The sequence below is a fragment of the Pristis pectinata genome, chromosome 35 (genome assembly GCF_009764475.1).
Source record: "Pristis pectinata isolate sPriPec2 chromosome 35, sPriPec2.1.pri, whole genome shotgun sequence".
In the NCBI taxonomy this organism is placed as follows: domain Eukaryota; kingdom Metazoa; phylum Chordata; class Chondrichthyes; order Rhinopristiformes; family Pristidae; genus Pristis; species Pristis pectinata.
Genome location: NC_067439.1, coordinates 10,705,758 through 10,721,191, shown reverse-complemented (window position 1 = coordinate 10,721,191; position 15,434 = coordinate 10,705,758).

The following is a 15,434-nucleotide window of genomic DNA, read 5'->3' as shown; positions in this document are numbered from 1 at the left end:
TGCATCAGTGCGCCCCGTGTTGCCTCAGTGCGCCCCGTGTTGCCTCAGTGCGCCCCGTGCTGCCTCAATGCGCCCCGTGCTGCCTCAAATGCGCCCCGTGCTGCAATCAGTGCGCCCCGTACTGCCTCAGTGCGCCCCGGACTGCATCAGTGCGCCCTGTACTGCCTCAGTGCGCCCCGTGCTGCTTCAGTGCGCCCGTGCTGCATCAGTGCGCCCCGGACTGCCTCAGTGCGCCCCGGACTGCATCAGTGCGCACCGTGTTGCCTCAGTGCGCCCCGTGCTGCCTCAGTGCGCCCCGTGCTGCATCAGTTGCGCCCCGGACTGCATCAGTGCGCCCCGTGTTGCCTCAGTGCGCCCCGTGCTGCCTCAGTGCGCCCTGTGCTGCATCAGTTGCGCCCCGTACTGCCTCAGTGCGCCCCGGACTGCATCAGTGCGTCCCGGACTGCCTCAGGTCACCCTGTACTGCCTCAGTGCGCCCCGTGCTGCTTCAGTGCGCCCCGTGCTGCATCAGTGCGCCCCGGACTGCATCAGTGCGCCCCGTGTTGCCTCAGTGCGCCCCGTGCTGCCTCAGTGCGCCCCGTGCTGCATCAGTGCGCCCCGTACTGCCTCAGTGCGCCCCGGACTGCATCAGTGCGCCCCGGACTGCCTCAGGTCACCCTGTACTGCCTCAGTGCGCCCCGTGCTGCTTCAGTGCGCCCCGTGCTGCATCAGTGCGCCCCGTACTGGATCAGTGCGCCCCGGACTGCATCAGTGCGCCCCGTGTTGCCTCAGTGCGCCCCGTGCTGCCTCAGTGCGCCCCGTGCTGCATCAGTGCGCCCCGTGCTGCCTCAGTGCGCCCCGGACTGCATCAGTGCGCCCCGGACTGCCTCAGGTCACCCTGTACTGCCTCAGTGCGCCCCGTGCTGCATCAGTGCGCCCCGTACTGGATCAGTGCGCCCCGGACTGCCTCAGTGCGCCCCGTGCTGCCTCAGTGCGCCCCGTGCTGCATCAGTGCGCCCCGTGCTGCATCAGTGCGCCCCGTGCTGCCTCAGTGCGCCCCGGACTGCATCAGTGCGCCCCGGACTGCCTCAGGTCACCCTGTACTGCCTCAGTGCGCCCCGTGCTGCTTCAGTGCGCCCCGTGCTGCAATCAGTGCGCCCCGTACTGGATCAGTGCGCCCCGGGCTGCATCAGTGCGCCCCGTGCTGCCTCAGTGCGCCCCGTGCTGCCTCAGTGCGCCCCGGACTGCATCAGTGCGCCCCGGACTGCCTCAGGTCACCCTGTACTGCCTCAGTGCGCCCCGGACTGCCTCAGTGCGCCCCGTGCTGCATCAGTGCGCCCCGTGCTGCTTCAGTGCGCCCCGTGCTGCATCAGGTCACCCTGTACTGCCTCAGTGCGCCCCGTGCTGCCTCAGTGCGCCCCCGTGCTGCCTCAGTGCGCCCCGTGCTGCCTCAGTGCGCCCCGTGCTGCATCAGTGCGCCCCGTGCTGCCTCAGTGCGCCCCGGACTGCATCAGTGCGCCCCGGACTGCCTCAGGTCACCCTGTACTGCCTCAGTGCGCCCCGTGCTGCATCAGTGCGCCCCGTACTGGATCAGTGCGCCCCGGACTGCCTCAGTGCGCCCCGTGCTGCATCAGTGCGCCCCGTGCTGCATCAGTGCGCCCCGTGCTGCCTCAGTGCGCCCCGGACTGCATCAGTGCGCCCCGGACTGCCTCAGGTCACCCTGTACTGCCTCAGTGCGCCCCGTGCTGCTTCAGTGCGCCCCGTGCTGCATCAGTGCGCCCCGTACTGGATCAGTGCGCCCCGGGCTGCATCAGTGCGCCCCGTGTTGCCTCAGTGCGCCCCGTGCTGCCTCAGTGCGCCCGTGCTGCCTCAGTGCGCCCCGGACTGCATCAGTGCGCCCCGGACTGCCTCAGGTCACCCTGTACTGCCTCAGTGCGCCCACGGACTGCCTCAGTGCGCCCCGTGCTGCATCAGTGCGCCCCGTGCTGCTTCAGTGCGCCCCGTGCTGCATCAGGTCACCCTGTACTGCCTCAGTGCGCCCCGTGCTGCCTCAGTGCGCCCCGTGCTGCCTCAGTGCGCCCCGGACTGCATCAGTGCGCCCCGGACTGCCTCAGGTCACCCTGTACTGCCTCAGTGCGCCCCGGACTGCCTCAGTGCGCCCGTGCTGCATCAGTGCGCCCCGTGCTGCTTCAGTGCGCCCCGTGCTGCATCAGGTCACCCTGTACTGCCTCAGTGCGCCCCGTGCTGCCTCAGTGCGCCCCGTGCTGCATCAGTGTAACTGCACCGTGTAATGAATTGACCTGTACAGACGATGTACAAGACAAGTTTTTCACTGGACCTCGGTACAAGTGACAATAATAAACCAATATCCACACGAATACCTCACACGCCGTCAGGGCTCTGGAATGTCCTGGAACTCTCCGGAATGTCCCGGCGCTGTCCGGCCGGGGTCGGGTCACTCTCACATTCCAGCCCGCCTGGCGGACCACGTGACCCCGCTCGCAGCGCCCCGCGCCGTACACAACGCACGTCGCCATGGCGACCGCTGCCGCAACGTTCCAGGACGCCGTGACGTCGGCGCACCCGCCGCTGCTCTTGTTGTGCTGTCGCCCGCGGCAACGCTTCCGGTACAAAGCGGCGCGGGGGCGGGGCCCCGGCTGACGCAAGAACGTGAGTGACAGTCGGGGGGTTAGGGGGCGGGGCCTGGCACTCATCCAGGAAGTTGCCTGCGCTGTGGCTTGGCCGGCAGTCCCCAGCACGGAAGGAGGCCATTCGGTCCATCCTCTCTGTGCTTGCTTGTTGTAAAAGCTATAAAGTCTTGGTTACCCTGCTTCTTTCCTGCAGCTTTGCTGCGTTAATCCCTAAAAAATAAAAACTTTAAAACTCCCTACAAAGTTCCTATTGAATCTGCATGCACCACAGTGCCTTCCTGATTGAAAACACAACTTCCTCAGGTTCCTCTGCCTTCTGACTGCAGCCCTTGCCAGCAGTGAACCAAGTTTCATAGAATCATAGACTTGTTTGACACTGTAGTAGACAATTACAGGAAAATAACGACAAGGGGAATGAGATTACTTACTAAACGAAAACTTGAAAAATAAAAGCAAAACGTTGGAAACAGCAGCTCAGGGAGCATCTGCGGAGTGAGAAATCGAATTAACATTTCTAACAAGGGTCTCTGACCTTTGCTGCCTGACCTCCTGAGTGTTTCCAGCATTTTCTGTGTTGTAAGGATAACCCTCAGGCAGCCAGCAAGGGCTCAACGGGTCTGTCATTGATGTATACAGCACGGAAACGGGCCCTTCGGCCCAACTGGTCCAATGCTGACCAAGGTGCCCCATCTAAAGCCAGTGTTATGGGTAAAATGGGTGCTGGTGGAACATCCCTTCAGTGCCATTCCCTCCTCTCCCCACAGCCCTGCAAATTACTCAAGCAACTATCTAATCCTGACTGAGGACACCGATTGATTCTGCTTCTCTATTTTTATATTTCATTATGCCCTAGAAGGTGGTTATTCAGCCCATCGAGTCTATGCCGGCTCTCAGCACATTCCCATCAGTCCCACTTCCCCACATCTGCGTTAACCTATTCCCTCCCATCAACTCCAATCTGATCTCCTACCACCCACGTACACAAGGGGGTAATATTCCAATGAATTTACCAACCTGCACGCCTTTGGGATGTGGGAGGAAACCGAAGCACCCGGGGAAAACTCATGCAGTCACAGGGAGGACATGGAAATTTGGGAAGAGACACGGGAGGTCAGGATTGAACCCGGGTCACTAGAGCTGTGAAGAAGCATCACTACCCATTGCACTCCTGTACCACTCACACAGGCAGTAAGTTCCAAATCCTTAGGCGATCATTGCACAAGAGTATTATTCCCCCCTTGGAGCTTCCTATTCCCTCTGTCCAAATCATTCCTTGTTCTGTAAAGTCCCCTCTTAACCTCCATGCATCAAGGGGAACAACTCTGACTTTTCCAACAAGACAGAAATCCCTCATCCTTGCCTCCTTTCTTGTAAATCTCCTCTGCATCTCATCTCCGAGCTCCGGACATCTTTCTGAGAGGGTGACGTCTGGGACTGAACACAATGCAGCCTCTGAGGCCTCATCGGCAACCTTATCGATGATTTCTAAAGGCTCGTCCTCCCCTCTGTGCCTTCACGCAGTGTGCTCCGGTAACAACGGCTCAGGAATGCGGACTGCTTTTACAAGAACCTCATCATCCCTCAGCCTCAGGCTTTAATTTAACCGTCAAGCACCTTAAATTTGAAGTATTTCCACCCTAAATAGAGGCACAAGAGTCTGCAGATGCTGGAATCTGGAGCAAAAAACTAACTGCTGCAGGAACTCAGCGGGTCAGGGTGTGGAGGGAAAGATAGTTGGTGTTTGGGGTTGAGACCCTTTTTGCCTGGCAGCCCACCTCACCCGCCCCCTCACCTGTTTATACCGGCTCTCTCCCCTTTACACTCTCAGTCCTGATGCAAGGTCTCGACCTGCAACGTCAATCATTCCCCTCCCTCCACAGATGCTGCTCAACCCACAGAGTTCCTCCTGCAGTTTGTATTTTGCCTCATCCCAAGTGGGCAGTCCAGGTGTTCCTCTGCTCTCCCCACATGTGGTCTCTGTTCAGTTGTCTGTGTGTGTGTGTGTGTGTATGTGTGTGAGTGAATGTGTGTGTGTGTGTGTGTGTGTGTGTATGTGTGTGTGTGTATGTGAATGTGTGTGTGTGTGTGTATGTGTGTATGTGAGTGTGTGTGTATGTGAGTGTGTGTGTGTGAACGTGTGTGTGTGAGTGAGTGTGTGTGTGTTTATGTGCGTGACTGTGTGGATGTGAGTGTGTGTCTCTGTGTATGTGTGTGTGTGTATGTGAGTGTGTCTGTGTGTGAGTGTACTGTGTGTATGTGAGTGTGTGTGTGAGTGAGTGTGTGTGTGTATGTGTGTGACTGTATGTGAATGTGTGTGTGTGTGTATGTGTGTGTGTGAGTGTGTGTGTGTGTGTCCATGACTAACATGTGTCCACCCGTGAACAGCAAAAAAAGCGCAGATGGTGGAAATCTGAAATAAAAGATAGAAAATGCAGCAAACCCTCAGCTGGGGTCAGCAGCAGTTCACTCTAATTCCCCTCTCCACAGACGCTGCCCGACCTGCTGCGTGTTTCCAGCATTCTCTGTTTTTATGTGTGCACGTGTGCTGGGCCTTTGTGCAGCACAAGTATCTTCTCTTTGTCCTTAGGTGAAGCCACCGGTTCTAGACACCCCAGCCAGGTGAAACATCATCCCTGCATCTACCCTGTCAAGCTCGAAGGACAGGTGAAGATCTGGGCAATGTTCCCATCCTGGTCTCTATCCAGTGAACAATGATCTATCCAATGGGCTTTGGGTTAGGGGTGATGCACCCACAGTTGAATGCCTTTATTTACAAGAGCAAGTCTTTGTGGGTTCAATGAGTGCAGGTTTCCTGGGCCAGGATCTGAAGCTGGCTTCATTATTGGCTGGCTGACTGATATCATTCAGGGAACTGGTGCTTACATTATCTGTACCTGCAGCGTGGCTTAAATTCAGATTAGATCTTAACTTCCCTTGGACAACTTTGCAAACCACCAAGGGGGTTCAAAAACAAGGCTTCCTGCCACATAAAGAACATAAAAAGAATCAGGAATAGGCCATTCTGCCTTCGTGCATGCTCTGTATTCAATGAGATCTCCGTTAATCTTTACTTCAGCACCATTTTCTTGCATCTCTTATTTTGACTGCGATCCCTGGTTCTACACGCACCATCCAGCGGACACAGCTTCCACACCATCGAGCTCCTTTGTACCTGTCAATAAGATTGCCTCTCGTTCTACTAACTGGTGGAGAATACAGGCCCAATCTACTTAACCTTACCTGCCTGACAAACTTGCCATCCCTGGGATCGATGTGATGAACTTTTGGTTCACTCCCTCTATCACAAATATTATCCTTCGATAAGAAGACAAGTCCTGTACACAATGTTCTAGGTGTGGTTACACCACAGCCCGATTTAGTTTCAGTAAGATGTTGTTACTTCTGTACTCAAATTCTCGTGCACTAAAAGGCTTTATATTATTTGCCTTTTTAATTGCTTGCTCTGCCAACACGTTGGTTCTCACTGATTCCTGTATAAGGCCCCCTGGGGTTGCTTTGAACACTAACCCTTTTCAACGCCTCACTGTTTTACCACTGTGGATGACTTCACATCTTTTCCTGCGTTATCTTCCATCCGCTGCGTGCTTGCCCATCCTTCTGGGAGCTTCTCAGCATCTTCCTCACGTGGGGCCACTGCCTCTGCGGACTTATTCCCACCTGAGAGGCTTTGGGCATCGTAAACTCTGCCCTGTAGTATTTTCAGAGCACTTGGATGGGAATAAATGCTGACTCAAGGATGGTAGGGCACTCGGAGTATAATGGAACAGAGGGACCTAGGAGGACAAGTGCGTAGTTCGTTGAAAGTGGCGTCACGGGTAGACAGGGTGGGTGAAGAGGGCATTTAGCGCGCTGGCCTTCATCAGTCAGGGCACTGTGTAATAGGAGTTGGGAGATTATGTTGCAGTTGTATAAGTCGTTGGGGAGGCCGCACTTGGAGTACAGTGTGCAGTTTTGGTCCACCCTGTTAATAGGAAGGATGTGGTTAAACTGGAAAGATTGCAGAGGAGATTTACAAGAATGTTGCCAGGACTCGAGGGCCGGGGGTTATAGGGAGAGGTTGGCCAGGCTGGGTCTTTATTTCTTGGAACATAGGAGAATGAGAGGCAGAGATAAGGTGGACAGTAACAGTCTTTTCCCCAGGGTGGGGGGAGTCCAAACTAGGGGGCATGGTTTAGGGCGAGAGGGGATAAGATTTAAAGGGGACCTGAGGGGCAACATTCTTCACGCAGAGGGTGGTGAGTATATGGAACGAGCTGCCAGAGGAAGTGGGTGAGGCAGGTACAACAGTATCATTTAAGAAGCAGTTGGATGGGTACGTGGAGGGGGCAGGGCTGGAGGGATACGAGGCCCGAATGCGGGGAATTGGGACTACTGGGTGGGCACCGTGGTCGGCATGGATCTTGGTTGGGCCGAAGGGCCTGTATCTGTGGCGTGTTTTCTCTGTGACTCTGTGACTAGAGAGACTACAGATGCTTGGAATCTGGAGCAGGAAAACAAACTGCTGGAGGAACTCAGCGGGTCAGGCAGCTCTGTGGAGGTCGACGTTTTGGGTCGAGACCGTTCATCAGGACTGTGTGTGTGTGGGGGGGGGGGGTGGTGGTCGCCTGTATCAACAGGTGAGAGGGAGGGGTGAGACAGATGGAACCAGGTGGGGAGGGAGGTGACGGGCAGAAGGAGCCAGGTGAGTGGAAAGGAGGGTGGGAGGTGATCAGTGGAGACACACGAGGCTGCAGATACCGGCATCTGACGGACAAAGGCAATAAATGGAACCAGATAAGGGAGGAGGGGATAATGGGGCAGTTGGAACTGAATGGGGAGGGGGGAGGTGGATAGGAGACCCAGGAGATGTAATGTGTGAGTGATAGGCAGATGAGTACCAGCTGGGAGAGGGATTGAACTGGGGCGATGGGGTGGGAGGAGCTGAAAAGAGGGAGAAAGCTGCACAGGGAGTGCGGCCTACCTGAAATGGGAGAATTCAACGTTCATGTCAGGACCTGAGGGCCTGAGTCAGAGGGAGAGGCTGGGCAGGCTAGGATTTTATTCCTTTGTGTGTAGGAGACTGAGGGGTGACCTCATGGAGGTGTATAAAATCACGAGGGGCATCGACAGGGTGGATGGGCACAGTCCTTTTCCCCGGGAAAGGGAACCAAAAACTAGAGGGCACATGTTAAAGGTGAGAGGGGAAAGAATTGACCCGAGGGGCAACTTCTTCAGCCAGAGGGCGGTGAATCTGTGGAATTCGTTGCCAGAGAGGGCTGTGGAGGCCAAGTCATTGGGTGTATTTAAGGCAGAGGTTGATCGGTTCTTGATTGGTGAGGGGGTTAAGGGGAGAAGGCGGGAGAGTGGGGTTGAAAAAAAATCAGCTGTGATTGAATGACGGAGCAGACTCGATGGGCCAAATGGCCTAGTTCTGCTTCTATATCTTGTGGTGTTATGGAACGATCTGCCAGGGGAAGTGGTTGAGGCAGGTACAATAACAACATTTAAAAGACATTTGGACAGGTACATGGGTAGGAAAGGTTCAGAGGGATATGGGCCAAACGCAGGCAAATGGGACTAGCTCAGACAGACACCTTGGTCAGCATGGTTGTTGGGCCGAAGGGCCTGTTTCCATGCTGTATAACTCTTATGACTTTGTGTAAGGATTGTAGGTTACCCCGTCCTTGCCTGAGGGGTCCACATCTGGAGAAAAATATTTTGAAAAGTAGCTGACTGTCAAACTTAAAGCACGTCCTCAGAGAAAAGCAGAACTGTGTAAAGTAGGGGCCACCGGATTGGCTGCTTTAGTCCACTCAGTGAGTGGCTAGTTTGATGTCCACCCAGGAAGGTATTGAGAAGCTTAAGCCCACAGGTCAGGATGGTGCAGAGGACCCTATGTATAGGATGGAAGGAGTACGTCCTCTCACACACTACCTGGCCGATATCCCAGCCGCCTCCTGCCCCGCCTGCGGGAGGTTCTGTGGTTCCCAACAAAAGCAGGAGTGGTAGTGATTCGTCCTCGATCCTGAAGCAACTCAAGTGTCCCCGAGTCGGGATCGCAGGTCTGCGGGTGGTGAGGACCGCCCCGAGTCCCCAGTCAGGAACAATGCGTCCGGCTCCGCTCTCCCTGTTCTGTTCCTGTCACGTGGGTCTCTGTGCCTCGGCCTAGGTGTCTGCCCATGCATCCGTGTGCACCTCCCCGTGTTCCTCTGTTTCCCACACCTGGGGCTCCTTCTCAGCTCACATGTGTCCACATGGAACATGTATGCGTGGCCTTTGTGTGGGACACGCGTTTTCTTCTAGGGCAACGACCCCCTATCTGTCAACACCCCCGCTGGAGGAAACACCATCCCTGCCTCCACCTGTTGGGACCCAAAGGAACTTGGTACCTTTCAATGGAATCACCTCTCCTCCTGTGCACAGGGCCACACGCAGGGGCACACGTTAGACACACATTAGTGGAGCACGGCTCACCCATGGGACAAAAGATGGAAAACATGGACTGTACATAGGTACGTGTAAGGCGGGGCACTGAGGTCAATGCACATCAAGCACTGGGCCTGAGAGAGAATACAGACCCAGCCTGTTAACCTCTCCTCCAGCTCATCCCCCATCCCGGGATTCAATCTGCTGAACCTGACTCAGGCACGATAGTGTAGCGATTAGCGTAACGCTATTACAGCACCAACAACCCGGGTTCAATTCCAACCACTGTCTGTAAGGAGTTTGTACGTTCTCCCGCGTGTCTGCGTGGGTTTCCTCCGGGTTGCTCCGGTTTCCTCCCACATTCCAAAGACGTACGGGTTAGGAAGTTGTGGGCATGCTATGTTGGCCCCGGAAGCGTGGCGACACTTGCGGGCTGCCCCCAGAACACTCTACGCCAAAAGATGCATTTCACTGTGTGTTTCGATGTACATGTGACTAATAAAGAAATCTTAAAATCTTATCTCTTCAATGGGATTCCCAACACCTTCCTAAGGTCGGGGGACTAGAATCTGTGCACAATATTCCAGGTATGTGTGCATTGCTGTGGGGTATAGTCTCTGTGTATGGCTCCCATGCAAGCAGTGTATACCTGTGGGCACAGTGCATGCACCTACCCCTGTCCCACACGTCTCTCACTCCCCATCTGAAACGGAGAGATTCCCAGACTCTTGCCTCAAACACTGGTTTCCCGTCCGGAACCACTCTACAATGGGGACAAACTGCATCAGTCACTGTGAGACCCATTGGCAGCTCTCGGCTAAAGCAGGAGGGTCAGGGAGAGCAGGATAAACCCTGTCAGCGCATGTCGCAGAGGGACTCGGATGAGGCAAACAATGTGGAATGCAAACACACAAGTGTGTGTAGCAGGGTACAGCTCCTGGCAGTTAAGGTGAGCTTGACCGTATAGAATGATCATTCTCTCGAAAGGCTGGGAGGGTGGCCATCGTAATGTTCGTCTGCACTGGTGGCAGATGACAGCCCCGTGCGGAGGGGTCCAGTACTGCAGCCTGTGTCAGCAGTGGGAGACCGGCGGTCAGTGAAGGGTGATCCCTTTCACCACCCACCTCAGGGGTAACAGAGACACCCACTGAGGGACGGGGGGAGCATCGGGGGATTGGGAGTGGGACACTGTGTGTGTGTGTGTGTGCGCGCGTGCGCACATGAACATGTTGTGTGCTTATGTGTATCAGTGTGTGCGCAGGTGTCTGTGTGTGTGTACATGTGTGTTTGTGTTTATGTGTATGTGTGTGAGCATATGTGCATGCATGTGTCTGTGTGTGTGTATGTGAGTATGTGGGTGTATGTGTGTCTGTGTGTGTTTGTGTGTATGTGAGTGTGTGTGCGTCTGTGTGTGTTTGTATACGTGTTTGTATGTATGGGCATGTGTATGTGTGTGTGTCTGTGTTGTTTGTGTGCATGTGAGTGTGTGTGTGCATCTGTGTGTCTCTGTGTGTGTTTGTGTGTGTGTGTCTGTGTGTAGGTGTATGTGTGTGTGTCGGTGCGTATGTGTGTGTGTGTGTGTGTGTGTCTGTGTGTGTATATACGTGTGTGTGTTTGTGAATGTGTGTGTATAGGTGTGTGTTTATGTGTGTGTATATATATGTGTGTGTATGTGTGTGTGTACATGTGTGTGTGTGTACATGTGTGTACGTGTGTGTGTGTGTGTGTGTGTGTTTGCATGATGACAAGCTGCCTTGCTGGTAGTTGGGGATGGGGACGATTGATCACCCAGCGTTTGAAGCTGTACACCAGTGACCACGGTGTAGCCGCTGCCGCCTGTATCAGTGACCAGCCCCCTCTGCAGGAACTGCCTCACACAGCGAGCCGCACAGAAGTTGTGAGCCGAGAGCAGCACTGCTCACTGTCCTGAACGAGGGCCAAGGTTCCAACGCTCGCCAAGCCTGGACGCCAGCCACACTAAACAAGGCTGTCATTCAGCAGGATGCTGCTTGTTGCTTAGCAACAAATATTTGGCACATGTCATCCGTCACTGGCACAAGACACGCCCTCAACACTCCACCCCTTCCAGATGCAAATATTAAACCGCCCCAGGCTGTTTTATCTTAACTTTGCAGATTTATTGTCTTACGTATGAGTTAATCTGTTCCCTTTGTTGTCCCCACACACACCCACAAGACTTCTCAATCACAACAACTGCGCATTCTTGGTGCTTTTAAATCCAGTCTGTTCACTTTCAACGTTGTTTAGTGTTATTTACTAAGTCAACTAATGTCCTTATTCCAATGATCCTGCGTATCTCTGGAGATTTGCATATCACCAACTAGAAAGCTGCAAAACATAAATTTAGTTTTCTCTTCTGTTTGAAGGAGACAAGAGGGGCAAGATCACATTAACCTGGTGTTTAAGGAGTTTTAAAGTACAATGTACAGTTGGCGGAGAACTAGGGGGATCTTACCTGGAACTTGGCCACTTTCTTGAGTTGGTTAGTCCAGTTCGTTTAGATCAATTGACCCTTTTTTGGTGAGGGAATGAAGCCCCAGAGGGGTTAATTGGGGACCAGCAGAAGGGTCTGTGGGCCTAAAAGAAGTCTAGGCTGCTCAGTGGGTTGAGCTGGCTGCCGGTAATTGGTGGGGCTTGAATCCTCACCAGGAGGGAGGACGGGAAGTGAGGAGGGAGGATTGTAGGGGAAGTGATAGGAGGGCACGGGAGTGGTTGTGGCTTGATGGGTGTTGGTGGTTGGGGGAGGTGGGGGGGCAAATCTGCCTCTGGGGGTGAGGGGAGTTGGTGTTTTTGGTGAGAGGAGTCAGTGTTTGGGGGTGAGAGGGTGATGTTTGGGGGCAAAGGGCCAGTGTTTGGGGATGAAGGGCCAGTGTTTGGGGTGTAGGGCCAGTGTTTGGGGGTGAAGGGCCAGTGTTTGGGGGCAAAGGGCCAGGGTTTGGGGCAAAGGGCCAGTGTTTGAGGGGGAAGGGCCAGTGTTTGGGGGTGATGGGCCAGTGTTTGGGGGTGATGGGCTTGCTCGGTGAGGCTTTGAGAAGAACGTTAAAGGCGGAGGGAGGTGTATTGAGGCTTAGAGAAGAAATTCCAGAGATCGGGGTGATTAAATCTGGCATTGAGCAGGGGTTGGAGAAACGGAGAGACTGGGCAAGGCCGCAGGACTGAGAGAGGTTTGTTGTTGCGGGTGGGGGGGGGGGGGTGGAAGTGGTCACGAGGTGGAAGGAGACAGCAGAAAAATGACCGGATGATGAAGCCAAAACCTTGATGGGGGTCACAAACACAATTCTGGTTCATTTGGTGCAGAGTGTGTGTGTGCGACACAAGGATTATTACTGACCTTTAAAACGCAAACATCTCTGGACACCCTGTACGTCCACCAGGGTGAGAGTCCTTTGGAAATAAACCCCACACAACACACACAATCCCACAGAGCCACCGCATGTATCATCATACGTGTACCTGGACAGAACTCCCGCGTGTATTGCAACGTGCATGTAGTAAAATCGTCATGTCACATGACATGAGCAGTCACGCAGAACATCTTCAACGTAACATGGCCACTGTATCGCTGTGACTCAGAACAAATCCTATCTAGTCCTGTGATTAATAAACCGTTATGTTATCAACCTTCTCACTTCTCAATCACTAACCACAACAGCAACTTGAAAGTGCAGGAATGGTTCCCAGGTGCCTCTCTATCTGTCAGCTGGTTTTACTTCACTGTTTTTTTTAACTGCTTGTGTATTCAGAAAGGGGGAAGTCACTCAGAGAGGGTTATTTTCCAATTGTTAGGGCCAGACTGGTCCCTCTTGTAAAGGTTTACGTTGCTCTCGCTGGGTGAGGCCCCCTCGAACTCTTGGAAGCATTTCCCCTTGAAACAGGGAGGAAGGAGTCTCCATAAAAAACCCCACAGACTTCTTTTCACCCAGCACGGAAACAGGCCCTTCGGCCCACAGAGTCTGTGCCGACCATCAACCACCTATTTACACTCATTCTACATTAAAAATGTTGTTCAATGTTCTTTGTTGTATACTTTTGCACAATTTATGTTTTTCTTGTGAAAGTTGTGTCTCTGATGCTCTGTGCCTGTGATGCAGCTGCAAGTAAGTTTTTCATTGCACCTGTGCACACATCGACTTGTGCAGACGACACTAAACTCGACTTTGACTTTGACTTTGATCCCATTTTATTCTCCCCACGTTCCCACCAACTCCCCCCAGATTCTACCCCTCACCTAACACACCAGGGGCAATTTACAGTGAACAAATTATCTACCAAATTCTTTGGGTGCATCCATTGCAAACCCACCCGGTCCCTGGGGCAATACACACATGGACTGTGCCGGAGATCAGGACTGGACCAAGTGCTCCAGAGCTGCGACGTGTTGCTCCGCTGCCTCTGTCTCCTTTGCAGATAGAGAGCAAAGTAGAACTTTGCAGATAGAGAGCAAAGTGGGCTTTGCAGGCTGAGCCAGCATTTAATTGCCCATCCCTAGTTGCCCTTGAGAAGGTGGCAGTGAGCTGCCTTCTGGGAGTCATAGAGCAATACAGCTCAGATACAGGCCCTTCGGCCCAACCAGTCCATGCTGACTATGGTGCCCACCTTGCGAGTCCCAACTTTCTGCGTTCGGCTCACGACCCTCCAAGCCCCGCCCCTCTATGTTCACTATTGAAGTGCAGCAGTCCTTGAGGTGTGGGTACACCCGTGGTGCTGTTCCAGGATTGTGACCCAGCGACGGTGAAGCAACGGTGATATATTTCCCCTTCAGGATGGCGCGTGGCTCGGAGGGTAACTTCCGGGGGTGTTCCCCATGCTTTTCCTGCCCTTGTCCTTCGAGCCGGTAGAGATGGTGGGTTTGGAAGTTGCTGTCTAAGGAGTCTTGGTGAGTCGCTGCAGTGCGTCCTGTAGAAGGTACAAACTGCTGCTACTGTACGCCGGTGGGGGAGTGAGTGAACGGTTGTGGATGTGGTGCCTATCAAGAAGGCCGCTATGTCCTGGGTGGTGTCGAGCTTCTCAAGTGTTGTTGAAGGTGCCCTCACCCAGGCAAGTGGAGAGTATTGCAGCACACTCCTGGCTTGAGCCTTGTAGATGGTGGACAGGCCTTGGGGAATGGGGAGAGTTCAATCCCAGCTGGAATTAGTAAACAGGGGGAGGGTCCTAATCCAGAGGCTGTGTCTCCTGTGTGGGCTGAGCTACCAGTGACATTGGTTGTGGAATAAATATTGGGCAAAGTTCCCCTGCTCCTAATGAAATTAACCCCTAGGCGTCTTTCATATCCCAACTGAGAAGGTAGGTAGGGCCTTAGTTTAACAACCCTGCACCTCTAACACCGCCGCACCCCCTCAGTACCGTACCAGGAGAACCAGCCTACAGTGGGGGGAGCACGGCACCTCCCACAGGCAGCTGACGAGGGGCGAGAGCACTGTCTGTAGAGTCCTCGGAAGGGGAGTGTGAAGCTCAGTCATGTGATCATTGGCTGCTGCTTCATCTGCTGCAGGTTCCTGGTGCAGAAGCGGTTTGTTTCGCTGACACCACATTACTTGCCGCTGCCTTTGTTGTTGAGTGCCTCCCACAGCTGGTTGCAAAAACACTTTGCCTATTACAAGGGTGTTGTAATCTCGCAGGCCTGTCCCGTGTTGTTTGTGTTGACATCACTGATACTGACTTTACAGAAGTCCTTGCAAATGGCCCCGGGCATCTTACATCTGTTTACACTGCACCCCACGCATGTTTCTACCTGTTCTAGTACCTTGCCAGCTGCAGCCTCCCAGAACTTCTCTCTGCAGTAAAGAAGCAAAAGAGAGGCCAGGAGAAAGGATTTTCACGTATTGCTTGGTTAGGGTCTGCTGGGGAGACGGGTTCACCTGTGATGTTCAAAGGGAGCTGGAGATGTACCCGAGAGAAAGGAGTCTACAGAGCCCTGTGAGGAGGGAGGGCAATGGATTGGTTGGATGGTCTTACAGAGAGCTAGTATGGATTTGCTGGCCTGAATGGCCTCTGTTCCTTCACACTGCCAGTTTGGGTGCTTGTGTGTTGGGGTCAGACTGGGAACAAAGGTGAAGGGGCAGGTAAAGTGAGATTGGACAGACACCCTCCTCTCACCAACAACCCCCACCCAGCCCGACCCCCGGGCCCCCCAACAGCTCCCATGTCTGATCAGGTCTTCAATTGATGCACTAAAGTCCCACTTCCCTGAGGTAAGGGAGTCAGCAGGGAATCGGACACCAGCATCTGACCCTGGCCTTTGACCTTGGCTACTGACCCTGGCCTCTTACCCTGGAATTTAATCTTGGCTTTTGACCGTGCCCCTCTTACCTCTGCCCTCCAAAGCATGCCTCTAACCCTGATCTTTGAACCCTGGCC